Here is a 26982-nt window from a genome sequence, read left to right as displayed (position 1 = left end):
CTCTAATAATACGAGCGGATAAATTAAACAGGTTCCAACATCAAAGAGCAGGATGAAGCTTGTAAATGATTCCCTTCATGTGGAGCCAATAAAAGAAAACTGGTCATGGTGACCTGTATAGCGCAGCTTTATTTATAGAGGACGGCGAGGGAGGTCTGTGGGTGGCAGGCTGCATGAACAAACTCTGCCATTCCGTAGTAAGGAGGAGGTGTCTGCATTCCCAACTACTCAATCTAAAGAGTACCTGTACTGTAATAAATACAAACCCTGGAGGAGGCTAAGGGAGGTCGGTGCCCATCTTTGGTTCTTCCAAGAAGGTTTTACTGTATTTTCGGACTTGTTCATCCTCTTCATGCCTCAGCCTTTTTCTGACATTTGTTGCTTACAAGTTAAAATCAGTATTTTTTGCTAGAAAATTTACTTAGAACGCCCAAACATTATTTATACAGTGCCTTGCGAAAGTATTCGGCCCCCTTGAACTTTGCGAACCTTTTGCCACATTTCAGGCTTCAAACATAAAGATATAAAACTGTAATTTTTTGTGAAGAATCAACAAGTGGGACACAATCATGAAGTGGAACGAAATTTATTGGATATTTCAAACTTTGTTAACAAATAAAAAACTGAAAAATTGGGCGTGCAAAATTATTCAGCCCCTTTACTTTCAGTGCAGCAAACTCTCTCCAGAAGTTCAGTGAGGATCTCTGAATGATCCAATGTTGACCTTAATGACTAATGATGATAAATAGAATCCACCTGTGCGTAATCAAGTCTCCGTATAAATGCACCGGCACTGTGATAGTCTCAGTGCCGGTTCACACTTATGCGCTTGTACTGCGAATGCTATGCGTTCTAAATAGTCTCCAATCGCATGCATTTACAAAATTCATTGAATTCGTGACACTCGTTCACATCTATGCGTTGCGATCCAGATGCGAATGTGATGCGATGATAAAAAGGGTCTTGTGCGAGTTTACAGAGTTGCGTTGCGAATTTAGTCTCCATAGACATCAATGTAAATCGGTCTGGACTCGCATTATCAGTTCAGATATGTGCGAATTCTTATGTGCGAATTTTTATTTTTTGTTTGATTTTCCCCTCAGCTCCACCCCTCCTGAGCTTAATTAACATAATCAACGCAATAAAATTTTCATTACAATCGCGCTGGTACTATTGAAAAACACAAGGGAAACTCGCACTGCAAATTCGCATTGCAAGCGCAAGCGCATAAGTGTGAACCGGCACTCAGAGGTCCGTTTAAAGCGCAGAGAGCATCATGAAGAACAAGGAACACACCAGGCAGGCCCGAGATACTGTTGTGGAGAAGTTTAAAGCCGGATTTGGATACAAAAAGATTTCCCAAGCTTTAAATATCCCAAGGAGCACTGTGCAAGCGATAATATTGAAATGGAAGGAGTATCAGACCACTGCAAATCTACGAAGACCTGGCCGTCCCTCTAAACTTTCAGCTCATACAAGGAGAAGACTGATCAGAGATGCAGCCAAGAGGCCCATGATCACTCTGGATGAACTGCAGAGATCTACAGCTGAGGTGGGAGACTCTGTCCATAGGACAACAATCAGTTGTATCCTGCACAAATCTGGCCTTTATGGAAGAGTGGCAAGAAGAAAGCCATTTCTTAAAGATATCCATAAAAAGTGTAATTTAAAGCTTGCCACAAGCCACCTGGGAGACACCAAACACGTGGAAGAAGGTGCTCTGGTCAGATGAAACCAAAATCGAACTTTTTGGCAACAATGCAAAACTGCATTGGCGTTTTTTTTTCGTTATGTTTGGCGTAAAAGCAACACAGCTCATCACCCTGAACACACCATCTCCACTGTCAAACATGGTGGTGGCAGCATCATGGTTTGGGCCTGCTTTTCTTCAGCAGGGACAGGGAAGATGGTTAAAATTGATGGGAAGATGGATGGAGCCAAATACAGGACCATTCTGGAAGAAAACCTGATGGAGTCTGCAAAAGACCTGAGACTGGGACGGAGATTTGTCTTCCAACAAGACAATGATCCAAAACATAAAGCAAAATCTACAATGGAATGGTTCACAAATAAACATATCCAGGTGTTAGAATGGCCAAGTCAAAGTCCAGACATGAATCCAATCGAGAATCTGTGGAAAGAACTGAAAACTGCTGTTCACTAACGCTCTCCATCCAACCTCACTGAGCTCGAGCTGTTTTGCAAGGAGGAATGGGCAAAAATTTCAGTCTCTCAATGTGCAAAACTGATAGAGACATACCCCAAGCGACTTACAGCTGTAATCGAAGCAAAAGGTGGCGCTACAAAGTATTAACTTAAGGGGGCTGAATAATTTTGCATGCCCAATTTTTCAGTTTTTTATTTGTTAACAAAGTTTGAAATATCCAATAAATTTCGTTCCACTTCATGATTGTGTCCCACTTGTTGATTCTTCACAAAAAATTACAGTTTTATATCTTTATGTTTGAAGCCTGAAATGTGGCAAAAAGTCGAAAAGTTCAAGGGGGCCGAATACCTTCGCAAGGCACTGTGTGTATATATATATATATATATATATATATATATATATATATATATATATATATATATATATATATATATATATATATACATACATATATATACACACAGTGGGTACGGAAAGTATTCAGACCCCCTCAAATTTTTCACTCTTTGTTATATTGCAGCCATTTGCTAAAATCATTTAGGTTCATTCTTCTTCCTCATGAATGTACACATAGCACCCCATACTGACAGAAAAACACAGAATTGTTGACATTGTTGCAGATTTATTAAAAAAGAAAAACTGAAATATCACATGGTCTTAAGTATTCAGACCCTTTGCTGTGACACTCATATATTTAACTCAGGTGCTTTCCATTTCTTCTGATCATCCTTGAGATGGTGCTACACCTTCATTTGAGTCCAGATGTGTTTGATTATACTGATTGGACTTGATTAGGAAAGCCACACACCTGTCTATATAAGACCTTCCAGATCACAATGCATGTCAGAGCAAATGAGAATCATGAGGTCAAAGGAACTGCCTGAAGAGCTCAGAGACAGAATTGTGGCAAGGCACAGATCTGGCCAAGGTTACAAAAAGATTTCTGCTGCACTTAAGGTTCCTAAGAGCACAGTGGCCTCCATAATCCTCAAATGGAAGACGTTTGGGACGACCAGAACCCTTCCTAGAGCTGGCCGTCCGGCCAAACTGAGCTATCGGGGGAGAAGAGCCTTGGTGAGAGAGGTAAAGAAGAACCCAAAGATCACTGTGGCTGAGCTCCAGAGATGCAGTCAGGAGATGGGAGAAAGTTGTAGAAAGTCAACCATCACTGCAGCCCTCCACCAGTCGGGGCTTTATGGCAGAGTGGCCCGACGGAAGCCTCTCCTCAGTGTAAGACACATGAAAGCCCCCATGGAGTTTGCTAAAAAACACCTGAAGGACTCCAAGATGGTGAGAAATAAGATTCTCTGGTCTGATGAGACCAAAATAGAACTTTTTGGCCTTAATTCTAAGCGGTATGTGTGGAGAAAACCAGGCACTGCTCATCACCTGTCCAATACAGTCCCAACAGTGAAGCATGGTGGTGGCAGCATCATGCTGTGGGGTTTTTTTTCAGCTGCAGGGACAGGACGACTGGTTGCAATTGAGGGAAAGATGAATGCAGCCAAGTACAGGGATATCCTGGACAAAAACCTTCTCCAGAGTGCTCTGGACCTCAGACTGGGCCGAAGGTTTACCTTCCAACAAGACAATGACCCTAAGCACACAGATAAAATAACGAAGGAGTGGCTTCACAACAACTCCGTGACTGTTCTTGAATGGCCCAGCCAGAGCCCTGACTTAAACCCAATTGAGCGTCTCTGGAGAGACCTAAAAATGGCTGTCCACCAACGTTTACCATCCAACCTGACAGAACTGGAGAGGATCTGCAAGGAGGAATGGCAGAGGATCCCCAAATCCAGGTGTGAAAGACTTGTTGCATCTTTCCCAAAAAGACTCCTGGCTGTATTAGATCAAAAGGGGGCTTCTACTAAATACTGAGCAAAGGGTCTGAATACTTAGGACCATGTGATATTTCAGTTTTTCTTTTTTAATAAATCTGCAAAAATGTCAACAATTCTGTGTTTTTCTGTCAGTATGGGGTGCTATGTGTACATTCATGAGGAAGAAGAATGAACCTAAATGATTTTAGCAAATGGCTGCAATATAACAAAGAGTGAAAAATTTAAGGGGGTCTGAATACTTTCCGTACCCACTGTGTGTATATATATATATATATATATATATATATATATATATATATATATATATATTTTTTTTTTTTTTTTTTTTTTTTTTTTTTTTTTTTTACCAGCGGTTTTTCAAATGCAATTTTTTGGGGAAAAAATGCACTTTCAGGATAAAAAAAAAAAAAAACACAACCAAAAGCAGTAAAGTTAGCCCATTTTTTTTTATACTAGGAAAAATGTTACACACGTAAATATATAACCAACATGCCATGCTTTAAAATTGCGCACGATTGTGGTATAGCGCCAAACTTTGGTACTTAAAAATCTCCACAGGCAACGCTTTACAATCTAAAAGTAAATTTTGGCTTCAGATATACATTGAAAGAGATTTACTAAATCTGGAGCACACAGAATCTGGTGCAGCTGTGTGTAGCACTGCCCCCTAGAGGACTGCTGAGTATTACGCTTTAAGGTTTCCCCTGGGTTACCCATAGCAACTGGTTGCAGAAACTTATCACTTTAAGTTCTTGGCTCAGGCAATGATCAGTCCAGGGGACGTTGGTTTTGTGGTTTTATTGTAATTGGGATGGGAGAAGGGATGAATGGGATACTCCAACTGTTAACTATTCACAATTCTGAGGACTCTAAACTTGAGAATGTGTGCTTCATCATGCCACTTGAATGAAGATAAGATAAGTGCTTCCATTAATATTTCTCTTCAGGGCACACCCCTAGTACCCCCTTTTCTCACTGGACTAGCTGCTACTGTCCACTGACTGCACTACCCGGAGTGGCCCCCTTCCTTGGCAGACCCCTGGGCAAGATTCTCTGTACTCACGATACTGCTTTCCAGAGTCTCACAGTGCCCCAACTCCTCAGTCAGCTCTCCTGGACCTCTGGGTTCAGCCCCACACTGCTGGTACACCAGGCCGACTGTCTGTGACCATCACCAACTGCTGCAGAAGAGAAGGAAGCCACCACCCTCTTTCTGGGACCTGGCTTCCCGCCCAAAGATCTCTACCTCATGTGCCCCTGGCTTTTTATACCCTGTCCCATAATGCACCAGTGTCAACCCACTGGGACAGTACCAAAAGCCCGTGTACCATTGGTCAGGTTTCTTCCAGCATCCAACATGCCCCCCTATTGGATCAGCTGGGGACACTGTCTAAGACCAAATGACTACACACTGGGCACACCAAGCAGACCTGACTACAAATCCTGCTCCCTGATAAGCAGAGTGCACATAGGTTTTGCCAGCTGCTCTTCTGACAAGCAGACAGAGCCAAAACCAAAACTCTGACTAGAACCCAACTAGGAGGGTGCTACATGTGCATAGTAACCAATCAGCTTCTAGTTTCAGCTTATTCAATTAAAAAGTGATTGTATGTGACGGTTCACACATATGCGATGTGAGACATTGCATGCGATTCGCACCGCATAGGTCTGTGCAATGCAAATTCAGCCATAAAGATTGCATGGCTGAATTCGCATCGCATTCGGACCAAAGTCGCACAGGACTTTTTTTGGTCTGCAGCAGAATCGGATCGCATGGGTGCTCACACTTATGTGATCAGTTTCCTGTCCGCACTGACAGTTCACACTGCGCTATACAAACTGATCTGGGGGTGTCGTTAACTTTGTATGGACACCCCCAGCAGTTGGCATATGGCAGTGTGTACTGCCTGCGAGTCGGGTGCCATGTGGGAACCCGCAGTGGATTCGCAGGGTTCCCGCATCGCACCAATGTGAACTGGCACTGAAGTCTCTTTTTTTTTTCTATTAAAATAAAAAACATGTCATACTTACCTGCTCCGTGTAATAGTTTTGCACAGGGCAGCCCGGATCCTCCTCTTCTCGGGCTCCTGGCCTCTCCCTCCTGTTGAGTGCCCCCACAGCAAGCAGCTTGCTATGGGGACACCCGAGCCTCAACTCCGTGTATCCATTCAAACACGGAGCCGCGGTTCGGCTCTGCCCCTTCTCTCTTCCCATTGGCTGTATTTGATTAACAGCAGTGGGAGCCAAAGGCGCTGCTGCTGTCTCAGCCAATAAGGAGAGAGAGTCCCGGCAGCCGAGGAATTCGTAGACATCACTGAATCGAGGGGGGACTGCTGCACACAGAAGGCTTTTTATCTTAATACATAGATTGAATTAAGATATAAAAAAAAACCTTCCTGACTTTACAACCACTTTAAGCTTTGACTTAAAAAGCTGGAAGCCCATTGGTTACTTGCACAGCTGCACCAGTTTTAGTAATTCCCCCGACTGTACACATGCATGTGGCGGCACAGTGGTGGTCTCTAAATCTGTGCTGTCACATATAAACAGACATAGACAGTGCTGCTGTCCTGTGCTGGGAGCGCACTCAACCAAGTGCCCCCAGCATTACTACCAAATGGTCCCCATTTGTAATCAGTAAGACGGGCTCCTGATCATGTGATCTCTGTGGCAGCCATGATTGGGCAGCCTAAGAATTGCCGCTGTTTTTTTTTTTTTTTTTTGGGGGGGGGGGGGGCGCTAACTTCTTTTTTTCTTGTAGGCCAAAAAGAATGCAAAGAATGAGAGTGCTGCAAGTTAGTAACCAGTCCAGGTCAGAAGTAAAGCCAAAGTGTTTCGGGGCTCACAGCTCCTTCATCAGGGCTTTAATGCTGAGGGTAAAAGGAGCACCCACACTGCCATTACTTTATTCCTTGCCCAGTATTATATTACTGCCAGCATTCATGTCCTGATGTAGGGGGGAGCTGTGAGCCCCACAAACATGCTAGCTTTACGTTTTGATATTTTTTCAAGATTAATAGACTTTCACTGGACTGGTTACAAACACGTGGTGCTCCCCCATCCTTCGCACTATTTCCAGACTACCCTCCCCGAGAAAGGTCATGCAGCCATTACGGGAGTGCACATAGACTGGCTGCAAAGTGGTTGCAGGAGATCAGCAGCACTAAAATGTAACAAAGAGAAACAAGAATTTAAACACACAGCAATTGCTGAGGATACAGTGTTTTAGCACACTAAACATCATCCAGCTGGGGTTTACTTCTACTCTAAAGCCCATCGTAGGTCATTCCTTTGCAGGTTTCCAGGAGCAGTTTTCTGACAATTGAATTTTATTTTTACAGTCAGTACAATAGATGTGATGGCAGACAACGCAGATGATGATAGCAGAGTGGTTTCCTACACAGTAATTACTAACTGCTTTCCTGATGACACTTCCTGCAAATAGCAACACTGTCATTTCAACTGTCACAGCGGCACGCCATGACTCACCCTGCCCTCTGCCACCCAACCACATCCACCATACAGCCATCATATAGAGCAGGGATTTCCAAACTACGGCCCTCCAGCTGTTGTGGAACTACATGTTCCATGAGGGATTGTAGAACTCTGACATTCATAGACATGACTAGGCATGATGGGAATTGTAGTTCCTGAACAACTGGAGGGCCATAGTTTGAAGACCCCTGATTTAAAGGGTCCCTCCACACAGAATCCATATTTTATCTAACTTATTCTTCTTCGTTTTTTTTTTTATATGTACATCCCTCATGCTGTACATTGGTAGCCTCTTTTCCTTCTCTAGCGTATATATCTCTATATCTATCTATCTACATATACACACACACACACACACACACACACTTACAGTTTATCCATTCTAACAACTGCAAATTTGTTCTGTGAAATTGGGCTAATTGAGATGCCCTCAGGTTATGTTCTTTGCAGATCAAATGTTATTCAATGGGGGGGGGGAAGAGGGTGTGGAGGAGGAAAAAAAACACGTTACGGCCACCAGATGGCAGCGAGTATCATGGGGAATAAGTTTGCTCCTCAGCTCCATCTAGTGGCCATATGGGGCAGCTGCCTATAGAGGAATTGATCTTTCCATATTCCTCTTGCAACCGCTGAATGCCTGCAGGAGGGAGAGGAGGAGAATCAGACATTCGGCAGCTGCAGGAGGAATAAGGAGAGATTGATTCCTTTATATGCAGCTTCCCACTTACTCCTCCTATCCAGTCAGACAGGGAGGCTGCTCGGGCCTCGGTCACTCACCTTCTTCCCGCTCCCGTCCCCGCGAGCAGCGCGGATAAGCACTAAGCAGCACAGACCGAGGGAGCAGCTGAGCGGCGCCAGGACACCAGCCTGACACCCCTCAGTGTGCGGCACCCGGGGCGGTCCGCCCCCCGCACCCCCCCCTTGGTACGCCACTGTGTAAATGTAATTTTGTCCTTAGAAATCTACACCAATATCCTGCTTTAACTAGGCATTACACACAATGCAATTCTACTCCGCAGTGGCTCCTCCTATCTGCACTATGTTCTGATTGGACACCTGCAGGCCCACTGCAAAATGACTGGTAAAAGCTGCAGGACCGGCACCCCTGATGTCCCTTTATAAAATAAACAGTATATGGAGTATGTGTAAAGGCAGACATGGAAGACACATGGATGCGGCCCTGTATTCATCCATATATGTGCAGTATGTTGTAAATACAAGCAGTGTAAGTGTCAGCCTCCTGCAGTCCTTATACAGAAGAACTCCGACTAGGAGCAGGAGAAACAGCACAAGGCTGCACTGAAGTGTTCTCCTTTCACCATCCAGTCACAGGCTGGGAGGGGGGGGGGGCGGTGACATGCCCTGTAGGTGTTACTTAAAGTGGATGTAAACCCCATTCATGAAATGTGACCTGGGCACATATATCTGTAGTGTTTACTTATCTCTCTTCAAAGCCCCAAGTCCTGTGTCTTTCTGATGCTCCTTTCCTCTTATCAGCATGATAACTTCTGACAAGTTCTCCAACAACTGAGATAAAACCAGGCTGAATTTTGTGTTGGGGTGGATGCATAGAAATAGATTAGCAGAGAGCTGGTCTATTCACAGCACAGCTCTGAATGTTCTTCCTTCCTTCCTCTGCCTATGTGGAGAGGGGGTGTGTGTGTGTGCCTTTCCACCAATCAGCTGTCTCACAGTGTATGGCAACAATCCACACCCACAGGTGAATCAGGAAAATTCTAAACAGTGTAGAAAGCAGAAGACAGCAGATATAAATGTAAAACTTATGTCAGGAAATTTGTCTCATCTCTGTGTATCATCTGAGGCTGTTCACGTCACTGGGTTTATGTAACGGTTTCCATACACTTTCAAAGCAGCAGAGGAAAAATCAGGTCTTCTGCCCTGCCAGACAGAGTTGTGCTGTGTGGCAGAGCTGTGTAAATCCTAGGACTGGATGGACAGAATAGGAATCCTTTAGCAGGTAAAACAGCTCCTGTAGAAGTATTTTATCCATGCATTTAGCTTTATTGGAAGCTTTTATCTTTGCTGTAGATTATTTCTAAGAGTTTAAGTATTGCAATTACCCCGATGTCTATAGGACACAGAGATATAAATCAGACATACAATACACAGAGACAGGCACTTCTATGCAGGCCACACATCACAGATCTGCTTCTTACTTCATTCATTTCAAATCTAATATACCCAGCGATTCGCACATGTCAGTGTGAACTGCCTGCGAGTCGGGTACGATGTGGGAACCCGCAGTGGATTCACAGGGTTCCCGCATCGCATGTGTTTGAACCGGCACTTAATAGTGACAACATGCAGTCTTATTGTGTCTACTATCGAGGGGCCAATGGCCCCTTTCACATGGACCTTCCAATCAGGTCTGCCAGTCAGTTTTTCAGGGTGACCCAATCAGAACCTCCATTCTTCTCTATGAAGCAGCGGGTGTAATCTGACGTGTGTCCACTTACACCCGCCTACATCCACTCTGATCCGCCAAAAAGAATCAGAGACCTCCACCCACGGGTCCATACTTCCCGAAACTGGAGCTAGCAGCTCCTCTAAATACATAGTATAGTTACATTCCGCAACCCATCCCGTATTGTAGGGATTGCTGGAGATTGCCAATACCTGGGATTCAAAGCTCTGCCTGCAGGCAGCAAGAATCCACATATACCGCATTTAGTAGATTACATTGATCCAAGACCATGCAAAGAAGAGCGACTTCCAAAGACTTCAGCCAAATCTTTCCAGTAATCAAATTGCTAAGCATGAATGTAGTAGACCAAAATTGTTATTACCAGGCAGGGCCACCACGTGCCGAGGTCTACCACTCCGCTCACCACGCGCAGGAGGTCTACCGCTCCGCTCACCACGCGCAGGAGGTCTACCGCTCCGCTCACCACGCGCAGGAGGTCTACCGCTCCGCTCACCACGCGCAGGAGGTCTACCGCTCCGCTCACCACGTGCAGGAGGTCTACCGCTCCGCTCACCACGCGCAGGAGGTCTACCGCTCCGCTCACCACAACTCCAACACTGATCTGGAATAGCCGAATTAATCTTGTTTACTAAGACCAGGCAACTATACCATCTGGTTAGAATTTTATCATTTGGTTCTTGCAATTGGAAAGGTAAAGTTAGGCTTCATGTACACTGGCAGCTCCTAAACTTTAGGTGGAGTTTAGGAGCTGTTGCCATTTTTTTACTTTTGCTAAATCTCCTAAACTCAACTCCATAAAAGCCTAAGTGACAACAAAAATTGCATTCAGGATAGGAACGTTTTGACCGCTGGCAACGCAAAATGCAGCAAACCCGCAACGTGATTTTGCCTCCTTTTTGCGGTTTACCACAGCCAAGTGTACATTTGTACAATGGTAATAAAAAGGTTCGACTTTGTTATAAAAAAAAAAAAACACATGCCATACTTTCCTGCTCTGTGCAATGGTTGTGCACAGGGCAGCCCCTATCCTCCTCTTCTGTGGTCCCCAGCCGGCGCTCCTGGCTCCTCCTCCTCGATCACTGCCCCTAATAGCAAGCCACTAGCTATGAGGGCACTGGTGTGAGCTCGCTCCCCAGCCCTGCTTTGTGTGTCCATAAGACACAGAGCCTCAGCTTGGCCCCGTCCCCGCTCTCTCCTCATTGACAACATGCGCTTACAGCCAGTAAGCCAATGTGTCCTTGTCCTGGTGGCAATTTTATACACGCATCAATAAATCTATTGGACTGGCGGAGGTGTGCAGCCAATTTCTTTCCCCAACTGTTTTAGGTGTCCATAAGACACAGACCCTGGGCTTGGCCCCGCCCCCGCTCTCTCCTCATTTGCTCACTGGCTGTGGTCTACAGCAGTGGGAGCCAGTGGCTCCCGCTGCTCTCAGCCAATAAGGGGAGCGAGTCCCGAGAGCTAAGGTTCGGGTGAATATCACTGGATTGAGATTGGGCTCAGATAAGTATTGGGGGGGCTGGAGGCGCTGCTGCACACAGACGGTTTTTTACCTTCATGAATAGAATGGAAACCCTCCAGCGTTTACAACCACTTTGATTTAAATGTAAGAAAGAAGGTTTTATCCAAGTCCTGGGGAAATGCATAGGACAAGAGGGTGCCATAAAGTTTAGAAAGAGCATGTGGGCATTGAGTCAGAAAGGCACAACTCCTCAAACAGGGTCTGGTCCCCACAAAGCCGCTCCTTAACCAACCCATCAAAAAAATGACAGTTGAAAATATTGAACCCACTGTCCTCCACAGGAGCAAAAAAAAGGGAGCTAAGCTCTACCAAAAGGTTTTAGGCCCTTAGGGGTAAGCGCTGCCAAATAGGAGAGAAGAAGCCTGATGGTTGCCAGCAGGCCCGGATTGGCCAATCGGGAGAACCGGGAGAATTCCCGGTGGGCTGGTCGGGTTGAGGGCCGGTGACACCGGTGTTCTAAAATTTAGAACACAGCTGACAGAGAGGAGGCAGGACTGGTTGCTTAGCAGAGAGGAGGCGGCACGGATAGAATACATCCTCGGGTCTGAGAGGAGGCGGGGCTGAGGCGGGACAAACTGCTTAGCTAGGAGGAGACGGGACGGAGGTAGAGAAAAATGTAATCAGCAAGCTCTGCATTATTATAATTATGCTCGACCTCCGTCCCGCCTCCTCCTAGCTAAGCAGTTCGTCCCGCCTCCGTCCCGCCTCCGCCCCGCCTCCTCTCAGACCCGAGGATGTCTTCTCTCCCTTCCACCTCCTCCCAGCTAAGCACTTTGTCCCGCCTCCGCCCCGCCTCCTGTCTCAGCTATGTAATCTGTCCCGCCTCCTCTGCCAGCAGTGACCCAATGACGCTGGGGGGGGGGCGCCATTTTTAAATCGAAAGAAAAAAACTGCAGTGGCCCAGCAGTGGCGCTCGCCTCTCATCACGGCCAGGTAAGACCCCTCCACAGCCTCTGACCATCTCTCCCTGTACCATGCCCACAGCCTCTAACCATCTCTCCCTGTACCATGCCCACAGCCTCTGACCATCTCCCCTTGTACCGTGCCCACAGCCTCTGACCATCTCCCCTTGTACCGTGCCCACAGCCTCTAACCATCTCTCCCCTTGTACCATGCCCACAGCCTCTAACCATCTCTCCCCTTGTACCATGCCCACAGCCTCTAACCATCTCTCCCCTTGTACCATGCCCACAGCCTCTAACCATCTCTCCCTGTACCATGCCCACAGCCTCTAACCATCTCCCCCTGTACCATGCCCACAGCCTCTAACCATCTCCCCCTGTACCATGCCCACAGCCTCTAACCATCTCCCCTTGTACCATGCCCACAGCCTCTAACCATCTCCCCTTGTACCATGCCCACAGCCTCTAACCATCTCTCCCTGTACCATGCCCACAGCCTCTAACCATCTCCCCCTGTACCATGCCCACAGCCTCTAACCATCTCCCCCTGTACCATGCCCACAGCCTCTAACCATCTCCCCCTGTACCATGCCCACAGCCTCTAACCATCTCCCCCTGTACCATGCCCACAGCCTCTAACCATCTCCCCTTGTACCGTGCCCGCAGCCTCTAACCATCTCCCCTTGTACCGTGCCCGCAGCCTCTAACCATCTCCCCTTGTACCGTGCCCGCAGCCTCTAACCATCTCTCCCTGTACCGTGTCTGCAGCCTCTAACCATCTCCCCCTGTACCCCATAGACATGCATTATGTCCGTATATCATCCGCAAACGGATAGGATGATATGCAGACATACGGACCGGATGACACAAGTGTCATCCGTGTCCGTAAAAAAAAAAAAAAAAAAGTGCCACAGCGGACAAAAAAAACGGAGCGGCCGTGTGAAAGAGGCCTTATGCCCCGTACACACGTGCAGATTATCTGCAGACTTTTGTCTGCAGACTTACCAAAACCATATAATATGAGGTCAAACCTAAACACTTTCAATTTGTATGCAATCCGGCAGGCCCTTGCACTACATAGAAAAGGTAAGTCTGCAGACAAAAGTCTGCAGATAATCTGCACGTGTGTATGGGGCATTAGGCTACTGAATTTGCACTGAATTGTAAATATTTTTTGAAAAATACAATGAATTACAACGCTGTAGAGAATAGAGAACAGTGCACCTTTGCAAACTTATATTCTGAGGTTTTAATTACATTATTTTAATATAGTCAGTCATGAACTAAAGTGGGCCGGTCTAAGTCATGAAACTCCAGGGCTGAAAATGAGTCCCACTCCGGCCCTGGTTGCCAGATACCCTTATCTTACATCCCAGGTAAAAACCCCAGGTTACCCAACATCAAAATGAAGACGGGAAGAAACACCATATGTGGTCTGATCTCAAACATATGAAAACAAAGAGAGCAACTGTGTTAGGGGCAGGCGATCGGTGGGGAGCAACCATGGAAGAGAGGTCAACGGGACACGCGATGGGTCCGACTCACAGCTTGAGGGAGCCATGATGGAACCAGTCCAATAACCTACTAAACAGTGCCGCAGCATATCATTTGTATTTGTTCTTTGTACGTTGCATCCTTTCTACCTTAATAAAATTTCAATTGGAAAACAAAAAAAAAAAAAGAAAAAAAAACATTATTCCAGATGGGGCAGGCCCGCACCACCAGCACCTCGCCTCATCACCGGAATGTCATATAGAAGTCTAGCTGAGCATCCAGGCCAAATTAATTGAAGTAATAGAGAGCGTGCCAATCGAATGAACGTGGGAACCGGATCAGAATTGTTTGAAAAATATAAAGAGATCTAGGGAGGATATTCATCCTGAAGAGGGACATCAGTCCCAACCAGGAATGTTGCATTGATGACCAGTTCCTAAGGCATTGCTGCATGGAGGACAAAAGCCGGTAAGATTTTTAACTCCTAATTTGTGAAGTTGCGAAGGTATTCGTACTCTAAGATATTTCATGGAGTTCTGTGCCCACTAAAATGAAAATATATCAGCGAGGGAGTCTCGGGTGCCTGCAGGGAGTGAATTATCTAGGCAATATGATTCTATGCATTCATTTTAAAATTACCGAGGGTGCCCAAAAAAGTTCCAGTTCCATTAACCACTTCAACTCCAAAAGGTTTTACCCCCTTAATGACCAGGCGATATGGCAATGCGTTGCTTTTACTGACAATTGCGCAGTTGTGCGACGCTGTACCCAAATAAAATTGATGTCTTTTTTTCCCACAAATAGAGCTTTCTTTTGCTGGTATTTGATCACCTCTGCATTTATATATTTTTTGCACTATAAACAAAAAAAAAAAAAAAAAGCCACAATTTTGAAAAAAAAAAATTTTTTTTTTTACTTTTTTTGCTAAAAAAACATTTCCAATAAAAAAAAAATCAAATTTCTCTTACGTCCTCCAACAGTCGCCGCCCCTCATAAAGTCTTCACCAATGGGTATTGACTTCCACTCCGCAGGAGTAGCTAGGCATAAGACTTGTTAGAAACAAAAGCTTTTAGCATAGACACACCCATGGGGGCTGTCCCACTGGTAAATACCCCCCTGAAGTAAGCCATCCCAACTCAGTTTGTCTCTGCCTAGCGTTCGGAGTAGATAGGCTTCCCTGTGCTGGGGCTACAGTCTCAGCCTTCTAATCTTTTGTTATGATTTTTATTTGCAAAAATGTCAGTTTTTTCTTTGGTTTACTAGCTGTTCTGTCAGCTTTAGTTTTAGTCGGATCTTCGGATGAAGATGGATTTTGCGGAGCTGGGAATCGGACTGGCCGCCCTGGCTCTCAAGGGCAGAGGGATCCCCAGCCCGCCATTGAGCGTTCGGCTATGGTTCACCCTGGCGCTATGAACAACCCATCCCTGTTCGCAGCAGGGATGCAGCCTGTGAGGTGGCTACCTCACTGGACGCATATGCGGTTGCATGCTGCAGTGTCCTGCGTTTTGGCTGACGGCATTCCCTGTCATCTGAGGACAGAGGCTTTCCTTTTAATAGAGTCACCCCACGCCATCCAGTACAGGTAAGTACTTTTCTGTGTGGGGCCTCTGTCTGGGGTGGCAGTCCTGTGTTGCTGTGTGTCCCCTCATGTCTGTGCGTTTGTGGGGCTCCCTGATGCGATCCCTGCAGGGGTCTTTTTTAGTGCACTGTTGGCGCTGTGTGGATTTTGGGGGCCCCTCTCCTGTGTCACTTTCAGTGTTTGGGAGGCGCAGACTGTGTGTGCGGCGGCCGCTGTGGCTAAAAACTGCGCGGTCCGCCATTTTGGATGTGGGCAGCATGTCTGGCTTCACTATGGGCTTTGCAACAGCTTGTTATGTAGTGTTTTAGCGCCATCCGGCGCCATCTTGTGTGTGGCAGAACAATCGTTCCGAGCACATGTCGGCGGCCATCTTGCCGAAGCCTTCCATTACTTTCTATGGGCAGCCATTTTCCCTTAGCCTTGCAGCATATAGTTCAGCCTCTGGTCACCTCACTTCCTTTTCCTCTGGAGCAGCGATCGGTTTGGTAACACTCTGTGGGGCTCTGCAGACTGTCTCTTCCATATCTCTCCGTTTTATCCTTCCTGGCTCAGTTTTGTCCCTTTTGGGGGGTCTGTGTACAGTGGTGGGCTGCGCAATCCGCAGTGCTTTTAAAGGGCCAGTACTTTGTCATTTTTGCAATGGATTCTCAGGACAGCAAATTCCCCCCAGCCTTGGTGGGGGACCCCATTTCTGCTGAACCCCCCGTTATACCCAATTTGGCCGCTGTGGTGGCGACTTTAGTGTCAAAAATGGAGGTTCTGATGGCTGAACGAGCTGCTAGGAAAAGGCCTAGACTATCTTTCTCCTCTGATTCAGATGGTGATGTGGCTGCTGTGGCTGGCGTGCCCTTCTCAGGGTCTCGCTCGTCCCTGGACCCGCTGGGGTCTGAGGGAGGAGGCGGAGGTGGAGGGGGTCGCCTGAAGAACACGCAGCTATGGATGAGTTGATTTCTTCTGCAAAAGAAACACTAAATTTGGAGGATGAGCCCACTCCTCCGGGCATTGTGTCCTCTTTTGGTACACATAGGACCTGCAAGTCGGCGCAGGTTTTTCCCTGCCCCGCTGAGTTTCATCACACTGTGAATTAACAATGGCGCAGTTTGAAACGCCCTTTTACGGTGCCTAATAGGTTTAAACTGCTTTACCCCTTTGCGCCTTTTACGGATTTGCGCTGGTGTGTTGCTCCCCAGGTGGATCACACGGTGGCCATGTTAAACAAGGCTACTTTGGTTCCCGCTGAGGATACCCAGATGTTCCGTGATCCTACGGACAGGAGGTTGGAGTCTCTTGCCCGCCATGCCTACATGGTGGCGGGTTCCATGCTCAAACCTATTTTCGCTTCTGTCATGGTGGCTCAGGCGGTGGCGGATTGGACTAAGGTTCTTAGACGCACTCTCGTGTCTGATTCTGCCCCACCTGCTACACTGGCCATGGTGGACCAAATTCATCAAGGGGTCATGTATTTGTGCGATGCGGCCTTGAATGAGGCCCCTTTGGCTGCACGCCTGTCCAGTGTCGCGGTTCTTAACCGTCGACTGATCTGGCTGAAGAGCTGGTCGGCTGACCAGACTTCACGGAAAACGGTGGCTGATTTTCCCTATGCAGGGTCTCGCCTTTCTGGCTAGGCTTTAGATACCTTGGTGAAAGGAGTCACTGGGGGCAAAAGCACTCTGCTGCCCCAGAATCCGAAGAACAAGCCTTTTCGCGGCAGGCGGGTCCCGCCTTTAGACCCAATCAGGGGTCCTTTTGTGCCTTTAAGCCACAAAACAAGGGCAAACCTTTCGAGGGCCAAGGTGGCCAGAAGAAGCCCTGGACAGGCAAGCAAAAGTCCGGCCATGCCGGTGCGGTGGCTCAGTCCGCCTCTGCCTGAAGGGACGCCCTCACCCGTTTCAGGGGTGGGTGGGCGTTTGCGCGGTTTCCTCCAACCTTGGCTGCTCCAAATTCCGGACAGGTGGGTTCAGGAAATCATTCGATCGGGATACAAGATCGAATTCCTTTCCCGGCCGGCGGACAGATTCTTTCCCTCAAATCTTCATTTGACCCCAGGGCGCCTACAGGACCTGCATCAAGCGGTGCAGGACCTCCTTGCCCAGGGGGCGATTGTCCCGGTGCCTCATCGGGACAGGTTTCGGGGGTTTTACTCAAATCTGTCCACTGTGCCCAGAAAGGAGGGCAAGGTGCGTCCTATCCTGGACTTGAAAGCTCTGAACCGCTTCGTGCGCGTTCGAAAGTTCCGTATGGAATCCCTACGCTGGGTGGTGGCCTCCCTGAGTCCAGGGGAATTCCTGGCCTCTATAGACCTGAAGGATGCGTACCTGCACATCCCCATTTTCGAGGGTCATCAGAGGTACCGCCGGTTGGCCATAGTGGAGGACCACTATCAGTTCGTAGCACTACCTTTCGGTCTCGCTTCGGCTCCAAGGGTCTTTACCAAAGTGCTGGTGCCTGTTCTGGGTCTGCTGAGGGCACAGGGCATTGCGGTCTTGGGATATCTGGACGATCTCCTGTTAAGATCGAGTGCCAGTCAGAGCCTGCTGCGCGATCTGTCCACTACGGTACAGACACTCCAGGAGTTCGGATGGACCATCAACGTACAGATGTCGACTTTGTCTCCTTCGGTTCGTCTTCCCTATCTGGAAATGGTTCTGGACTCTGCTCAAGCGAAAGTGTTTCTGCCGGAGGACAAGCTCCGGATCCTTCAGGACGAGATCAGGTCCCTCAGGAACAACCAATCCTCGTCGCTCAGGACCTGCATGCAGTCCCTGGGGCTGATGGTATCAGCCTTCGAGGCGATACCCTTTGCTCAGTTTCACACACACAGTCTCTTTAAGCGGAGATCCTGGCCAGGTGGGACAGACTACCTCAGTCCTTGGATCTGAGTGTCTCGTTGAGTCGCCGGACCAGAATGGATCTTCTGTGGTGGCTTCAGTCCCCGGCGGTGTCGGAAGGAAAATCCTTCCGTCCGTTGCTGTGGACAGCGATTACCATGGATGCCAGCCTGTCGGGCTGGGGTGGAGTACTGGGCAACCTGTCTGCCCAGGGCACTTGGTCGGAGGAGGAATCCTCCCTTCCGATCAACATATTGGAATTGAGAGTGATCAAACTATCTTTTCCAGTGGTCGAATCGACTTCGGGGCCGTCCCGTTCGGGTACAGACGGACAATGCGACCGCGGTGGCTTACATAAACCACCAAGGGGGCACCAAGAGTGCCCGGGCGGCCCGGGAGGTGACTGACATTCTGTCTTGGGCCGAGACTTATGTCCCGGCGATTTCGGCAGTTCACATTACGGGTGTGGAGAATTGGCAGGCCGATTATCTGAGCCGCCAGACCCTGGATCAGGGGGAATGGTCCCTACACCCGGAGGTCTTCCAAATGCTGTGCGCGAAGTGGGGATCCCCAGACGTGGATCTGTCCGCGTCTCGGCTAAACCACAAGGTGGAAAGGTTCGTGGCAAGAACACGCGATCCTCGGGCGGACGCCGCAGATGTGCTGGTGGCCCCTTGGCATCAGTATCGTCTGATGTATGCCTTTCCTCCAATTCAGTTGTTATCCAGGTTCCTGCGCAGGCTGGCTTCGGAACCGAACTTGGTGATTCTAGTGGCACAGACTGGCCACGCCGCTCCTGGTACGCGGACATTGTGCACCTAGCAGTCGAGACTCCTTGGCGACTGCCGATGCGAGAAGATCTACTGTCTCAGGGACCGATCTTCCATCCTGCTTTACAGTCGCTGGCTTTAACGGCCTGGCTGTTGAAAGCCAGGTCCTGAGAGACAGGGGCCTCTCCTCAGAGGTCATTCCTACTTTGATCAAGACTAGAAAAGCCTCGTCTGGTAAGATTTATTACCGTACCTGGAAAGCCTATTTTGCCTGGTGTGAGTCCAGGGGCTTTTCTCCTCGCTCATACTCGGTGACGAGAGTGTTGGCTTTCCTCCAGTCTGGTGTGGACCAGCGCCTGGCGCTGGCCACGATAAAGGGCCAGGTATCTGCACTGGCTGTTCTTTTTCAACGCCCTGTGGCGTCTCATTCCTTAATTCGCACCTTCATTCAAGGTGTGCGACATTTGGCCCCTCCCCGGAGGGAACCTTTACCTCCATGGTACTTGAACTTGGTTCTGTCCGTGTTACAGCGTTCTCCCTTTGAAAACATCCTGGAGATATCGTTGCCTCTGCTGTCTAAGAAGGTTGCCTTTTTAGTGGCGTTCACATCAGCTCGCAGGGTGTCGGAGCTGGCGGCGTTGTCTTGCCGCTCTCCTTACCTGGTGGTTCATAGGGATAAGGTGGTCTTGCGCCTCCTCTCAGTGAGCTGTACTGTATTGTATTGTATTGAGGCCATGCTCTGCCCCGCCTCCTCTCAGTGAGCTCAGTGAGGATATAATGCTTTCAGTCCTCGCTCACTGAGAGGAGGCGGGGCAGAGCACGGCCTCAATACAATACATACAGTACAGCTCACTGAGAGGAGGCGGGGCAGAGGCGGGGCAGAGTACAGCCTCAATACAAACAGTACAGATCAGCTCCTGTGTAATAATGCGAGATTTCATGCTATGAGATATATCCCAGCACCCCCTGCGAATCGCCGAATGACGCAATCGCCGACTGGACCCGGAAGTGAGACTCGCCGAGAGGATGAATAAAGAAGAAAATAAGGTATTTACTACCGAAAAAAAAAAGTTTCCATTGGTAAAAGTCGTTTTAAAAGGGATTACATACATCTAAAGTTACTAAAATGCGTGGAACTCCACTTTAATAACTGACTGAAGTCGGTCTGCTAATATTTTGGCATTGATCAAAGAAATCGGGCGGTAACTCGAGCATTCGGTAGGAACTTTCTGATCTTTAAGGAGAAGGGTAGTATGAGCTTCCTGCGATTAACCAGGAAAAGAGCATGAATCAGAAATGGAATTAAAATTGATATATAGAATGGGGCCTAGAACGTTGAGACACTCGAGACATTGTCCCTGACGTTGCTATCAAAGCAGAAAACAAATGGGCAGGCAAAAGGATTTGCGCGACTTTGACAAAAATTGCTGGACAACTGGGTCATAGCAACCCCACAAGAGCTGCCGTTTTGGAATGTTCCCTGTCTGCAGTGGTCAGGACCGACCAAAAGTGGCCCAAGGAAGGAAAACTGGTGAGAGGGTCATTGGCGCCGAGGGTCATGGGCGCCAAGGCTCATTGATGCATGTGGGGAGCAAAGGCTGGCCAGTCCGATACAATAGAAGAGCTACTGTAGCTCAAAATTGCTGAAAAATGTATTGCTGGTTCCTATAGAAAGATATCAGGACACACACAGTTTGTTGCGTATGTATGGTCAGGTTGCCCATGCTGACCCGTGCCCACAGCCAAAAGAACCTACAATGGGCATGAGAGCATCAGAACTGGACCACAGCGCAATGGAAAAGGTAGCTTGGTCTGATGAATGGTTTGAGGAACACAACCAAATTCAGGGTGTTGACTTCAAATTCTTCAGATCTTAATCCAAATGAGCATCTGTGGGATGTGCTGGAAAAACAAGGCTGATCCATTGAGTCCCCACCTTGCAATTTACAGGACTTAAAGGATCAGCTGAGGGCTTGGTGCCAGATACCACAGTGTACCTTCAAAGGTCTAGCGGAGTTCTCTGCTTTGACAGGTCAGGTTTTGGTGGTGAGTGTGTGTATATACAGTTATATATATTTTCTTTATTACACGCACACACCTTATAAAATATAAATCTTCCTAGTTGACCTCTCTTTCTGTGCAGAGCTTCATTTCAGCAGCAAACATATATATATATATATATATATATATATATATATATATATATACCAACTTCTGGGTCCTGTCTATAGGGTGGCTACACTGCCTCACAGTACTATACACTTCATTGCACATCGCCAATACAAACCTTGCTCCCTGCCCAGGCTGCATTGCTCCCTGCCCTGGTCCTCTATGTTTTCCATAGGATAGTGAGTGAGTGTATGAGTTTATATAATTTTATAGCTGTGGTGGGGACATTGGATCGTGAGCTCCCTTGGTGCAAAAGGGACAGATATGGCATTTCCTACATGATGCATGGACAGCAACAATTTCACAACAGTCCCCGAAACCAATAGAGCAGACAGTCAATCTATTTGAGGGGGGGGGGGGGGGGAGGTATCGCGCTTCAGGGAAAAAGGATCCCCTGAAGAAGCCACGTGACCGGAAGTGGCGTAACGCGTAGGGCAAAGCACCGGAAGTGACGTCAGAAAGCGGAAGGAAAGACCGGAGATAAGCTGTACTCTTACAAAGGCTTGTAAATCTTCGATTCTATGTGAGTGCATTATATTTTATTTAAATAAATTATTTTATTATTACGGAAATACTGCACTATGTAAGCACCTTATTTCGAGATCCGCGGAGAGTCCAGAGGGCATTCACCCCGTTCCAGATAAGAGGCTATTACCATCCCCTGTCTGTGGAGCGAGTAAGAAGAGGAGTTGAACAGGAGAGTCATATAATTAAAAGGCGCATTCCCTTATATATTGAGGTGAGTGGCTAGCACACCCTTAGGGGTTTTAAGGATTGAGAAGCACCCCCTATTATCACTTGGTGAAAGGTGGCGGTCTAACAGCAAAAAAGGAGGAATACCGCTTATGCGGGTTAAAAATAATTTTTTGGACACTACAAGCACTTTTATTACCCATAAGCACTTTATGCTAAGTTTGTTTTTATATATTTGTCTGTATTGATTGAGCACTTGTCACTTTATTTTGTCACCTTCCAGTCCGTATGGAATATTAATTTATAGTTAAGATTGTTCCCTGGAGATCAGCACTGTTGCACTCTATATATATTTATATATCGAAGTTGGTCCCACTAATATTGTTTCATTTATTTGAGTCACATATATGAGTGTGCATTTTCAAGGAATATTTAATGATTTGAACACCATCACAGAGATGCTTTATTGATCTAGACATTTTTCACTATCACACTATATATTCACTATTTAGTTAGATTTATATAATAATTTTTCCCTGAAGCGCGATACCTCCCCCCCCCCCCCCTCAAATACTTGCCTCTATACTGTCGGTACACAGAACGGGTATATGCAGCTTTAAGGGGTGTATATATATATATATATATGAAATCCTCTAGACCAGTGGTTCTCAATTCCGGTCCTCGGGACCCACTAACAGGCCAGATTTTAAGTATTACCTTGGGGGATGCAGACTAGAATACCACAATCACTGAGCAGCAAATGAGATCACCTGTGATGTAATTTAGTTATCTTGCAAACCTGGCCTGTAAGTGGGCCCCGAGGACCGGAGTTGAGAACCACTGCTCTAGACAGCACGAGACTCACATCACCATTTATATTAGACAATCTAGAACAGCCATTCTCAACCTTTTCAACTCAGAGGAACCCTTGAAATAAATTTCTGGTCTCGGGGAACCCCTGCTAAGAATTAAAAATCTACAACTCATGACACATTAGTGTGACAGTCAGTGGGAAGAATGCTCCTTAGTGTCGGTTCACACTGATCTGACTCAAAGTTGCCCCGTGCAGCGCGACTTCGGCGCGGCTTGCAACGACTTCACATAATGGAAGTCAATGCAAGTCGCTCCGACTTTGCAAAAAAAAAAAAAAAGGTGCAGGAACCTTTCTCTACGTCGGAGCGACTTGAGTCGCTCCTATTAGAACGGTTCCATTGCACAGCATGGAGCGCTACTTGTCAGGCGACCAAGTCATCTGACAAGTCGGATCAGTGTAAACCGGCACTTACTCTTGTCATCATTGGGAAGAATTACCCCCTTACAGATAGCTACAAGGAACAAAGGTATCACTGAGAACTTATCTGAGAGGCAGGAATTTCACATTGCTCAAGGAACCCCTAGCAACCTCAGGAGGAACCCTAGGGATTCACGGAACCCTGATCTGAAGACCCAACCACTCAGATGGGCCAGTGCGGGAGACAATTCAACCAACTAGGGGGTGTCTGGACTATAGAAGGAAACCCAAACTCATCCCAGTAAAGACCTGGAGGGAATCTATCCCATCAACCCAGTGCTGCACACAGTACAAATCTTACAGATCCCTATATGCAGTACATAAGGAGATATTACAGAGATCACACAGTACACAGGATCAGGATCAATACTGAACATAAGGTGAAAATCACTGACACAATGCACTGTTCATACATATAAAGTACACATTACATATATAGTGATGATCACATAGACACACACTTATATAGGAATATAGACAGATCACACCCAAATATTGTCCAAGGATCACACACAGTCACATAACATTTCCATAGAACAAACGAATACAGTGCCTTGAAAAAGTATTCATACCCCTTGAGATTTTCCATGTTCCATGATATTTTGTAATGTTACAGCCAAAAACGTAAATGTATTTTATTGGGATTTTATGTGATAGACCAACACAAAGTGGCACCTAATTGTAAGGTGGAAGGAAAACGATAAATGGTTTTCAAAATTTTTTTACAAATAAATATCTGAAAAGTGTGGTGTGCATTTGTATTCACCCCCTTTCCGTCTATACTTTGTAGGACCCCCTTTCACTGCAATTACAGCTGTAAGTTTTTTTTCGGGGATGTCTCTACCAGCTTTGCACATCTAGAGGAGTATAATATTTGCCCATTCTTCTTGGCAAAATAGCTCAGGCTCTGTCAGATTGGATGGAGAGCGTCTGTGAACAGCAATTTTCAAATCTTGTCACAGATTCTCAATTGGATTTAGGTCTGGACTCTGACTGGGCCATTCCAACACATGAATATACTTTCATCTAAATCAGGGATCCTCAAACTACGGCCCTCCAGCTGTTGCGGAAGGGCCATAGTTTGAAGACCCCTGATGTAAACCATTCCATTGTAGCTCTGGTTGTATGTTTAGGGTTTTTGCCCTGCTGGAAGGTGAACCTCCGCCCCAGTCTCAGGTCTTTTGCAGACTCTAACAGGTTTTCTTCTAAGATTACCCTGTATTTGGCTCTATCCATCTTCCCATCAACTCTGACCAGCTTCCTATATCCCTGCTGAATAAAAGCATCCCCACAACATGATGCTGTCACCACCATGTTTCACGGTGGGGATGGTGTGTTCAAGGTGATGTGCAGTGTTAGTTTTCAGCCACAAATAGTGTTTTGCTTTTAGGCCAAAAAAATTTTGGTCTCATCTGACCAGAGCACCTTCTTCCACATGTTTGCTGTGTCCCCCACATGGCTTCTTGCAAACTACAAATGGGACTTCTAATGGCTTTCTTCTTCCACTCTTCCAGAGGTGTAACTAGAACCTTCAGGGCCCCGGTGCAAGAAACCATGAAGGGCCCCTCCGGACCCCTGGCCAGGGGCCTTTCCCTTCAAGCCTGGGGCTCTTCCCACTGATCTGGGGCCCTTTACTCTCGTTGTGGGGCCCTTTATTACAGTCCCGCAGCAGGACCCTTTCACAAGTTCTACAGTGGGCCCCCTTACTGCCATCTTGGGGCCTCCCCACAGTGGTGGAATGCCAGGGCCCGGTCGCAAGTGTGACCTTTGCGATCCTGGAAGTTCACCCACTGGTGTCAGTAGTTTTTATTTTTTGGTATTTTAATTATAATTTTATTATTTTTTTACAATGTCACTGACTATGACTTTGTCCATTCAGAAAAATGAAGGAGCTGCTAAATTACATATTTACCGACCCCTACCTGGTTCTCTATTGTGACACATCCCCTGCAGTAGTCGGCAGGAGAGGGGAGGGAGCACAGTGGTGGGGGGGGGGGGGGGGGTGCTGTTTGTTCACTAAGGTTTTCTAATAAACCTCTGAAGGCTTCACAGAACAGCTGTATTTATACTGAGATTACTAGATTTTAGTTAGGAGTATCAGAGTAAAGGGGGCGAATACAAATGCACACCACACTTTTCAGATATTTGTAAAAAATGTTGAAAACCATTTATCATTTTCCTTCCACCTTACAATTATGTGCCACTTTGTGTCGGTCGATCACATAAAATCCCAATAAAATACATTTACGTTTTTGGTTGTAACGTGACAAATTGTGGAAAATTTCAAGGGGTATGAATACTTTTTCAAGGCACTTTATATGATTTATAGATGACATAGATCATATTTAAACATTGCCTATAGATCATACATGTACACAATGTCCATAGATCACACATGTATACAATGTTTATGGATCATACATAATGCAATGACATTTCCATAGAACAAACTGATACATTGTACATAGAGGAGAGATCACACTGATACATTGTATATCAATCACACAGATCACACTGTTGATAGATCACACATGCACAATGTCCACACACAAACATACACACTATATATATATATATATATATATATATATATATATATATATATATATATACACACACACACATATATATATATTACATAGATGACATATAGAGAGCTCACATATTGTACATTGTCCATATAAGACATATAGAGAGATCACATATTGTACATTGTCCATAGGACACGCATATAAGCAAATCCACCCTGATACAATGTGTACAGATCACACACATAGCCCATCCAAGTACCTGGTCCCCCCCATTACCCCCCAGTGGTATCACCTGTACAGTGGCGGAAGACACCATTTACCTGCAGGACGGGGGAGGAGTCCGTGTCATCAGGCGGAGCAGGTCAGCTCTCCAGCACCCCCCTGTTCTCTCTGCACAGCCTCTCACCTGCACGCTCATCTGACAGGTCACGTGTGCGCGTCTCAGGCTACCACCCACCTGGACGGCGTTCCAACTGCAAGTGCGCTGAGCGGGGCGCGCGTTATTCCCCGCCTTCTACGTGCGCGCACCTGCTTACGTTCTCATGCTGCCTTTAGAGGCGGCTACCAGCAGAGGGCGCTCTGTTCACCACCCACACAGTTCTGCTTATTAGGGTACAAGTGGTATGGGTGTCCTGACACTGGAAGGTGAACCACAACATATGGCGCCTCATGTGTGACATAGGCTCTGTATATGTTACCCATGGCAACCTGAGGGTCTTATATAACAACTGTACATAGTAGTACCCATAGCAGCCTGCCTGACATTCCCTATATAAACACTGTATATGTTACTGATAGCAACCAGAGTGTCCTATACAAGAACTATATATGTTACCATTAGCAACTAGAGTGTCCTATACAAGAACTATATATGTTACCCATAGCAACCAGAGTGTCCTATACAAGAACTATATATGTTACCCATAGCAACTAGAGTGTCCTATACAAGAACTATATATGTTACCCATAGCAACCAGAGTGTCCTATACAAGAACTATATATGTTACCCATAGCAACCAGAGTGTCCTAAACAAGAACTCTATATGTTGCCCATAGCAACCAGAGTGCCCTATACAAGAACTATATATGTTACCCATAGCAACCAGAGTGTCCTATACAAGAACTCTATATGTTACCCATAGCAACCAGAGTGTCCTATACAAGACTTATATATATGTCACCCATAGCAACCAGAGTGCCCTATACAAGAACTATATATGTTACCCATAGCAACCAGAGTGTCCTATACA

The 26982-nt window shown here is 46.7% G+C and overlaps 1 protein-coding gene across 1 annotated transcript in view; it reads right to left on the bottom strand.

The window, feature by feature from the left end:
• TTPAL (alpha tocopherol transfer protein like) overlaps positions 1-26234 on the bottom strand; it is a 50922-nt gene extending 24688 nt beyond the window's left edge. Inside the window, exon 1 of the mRNA XM_082272622.1 lies at positions 26053-26234. The gene's annotated coding sequence lies outside the window, so the exon portion shown is untranslated. The remainder of the gene's footprint in view (positions 1-26052) is intronic.
• Positions 26235-26982: the final 748 nt, after the last annotated feature.

The sequence above is a fragment of the Pelophylax lessonae genome (genome assembly GCF_965119305.1).
Source record: "Pelophylax lessonae genome assembly, chromosome: 11".
Classification (NCBI taxonomy): domain Eukaryota; kingdom Metazoa; phylum Chordata; class Amphibia; order Anura; family Ranidae; genus Pelophylax; species Pelophylax lessonae.
This window is presented reverse-complemented; position numbering and strand designations above follow the sequence as displayed.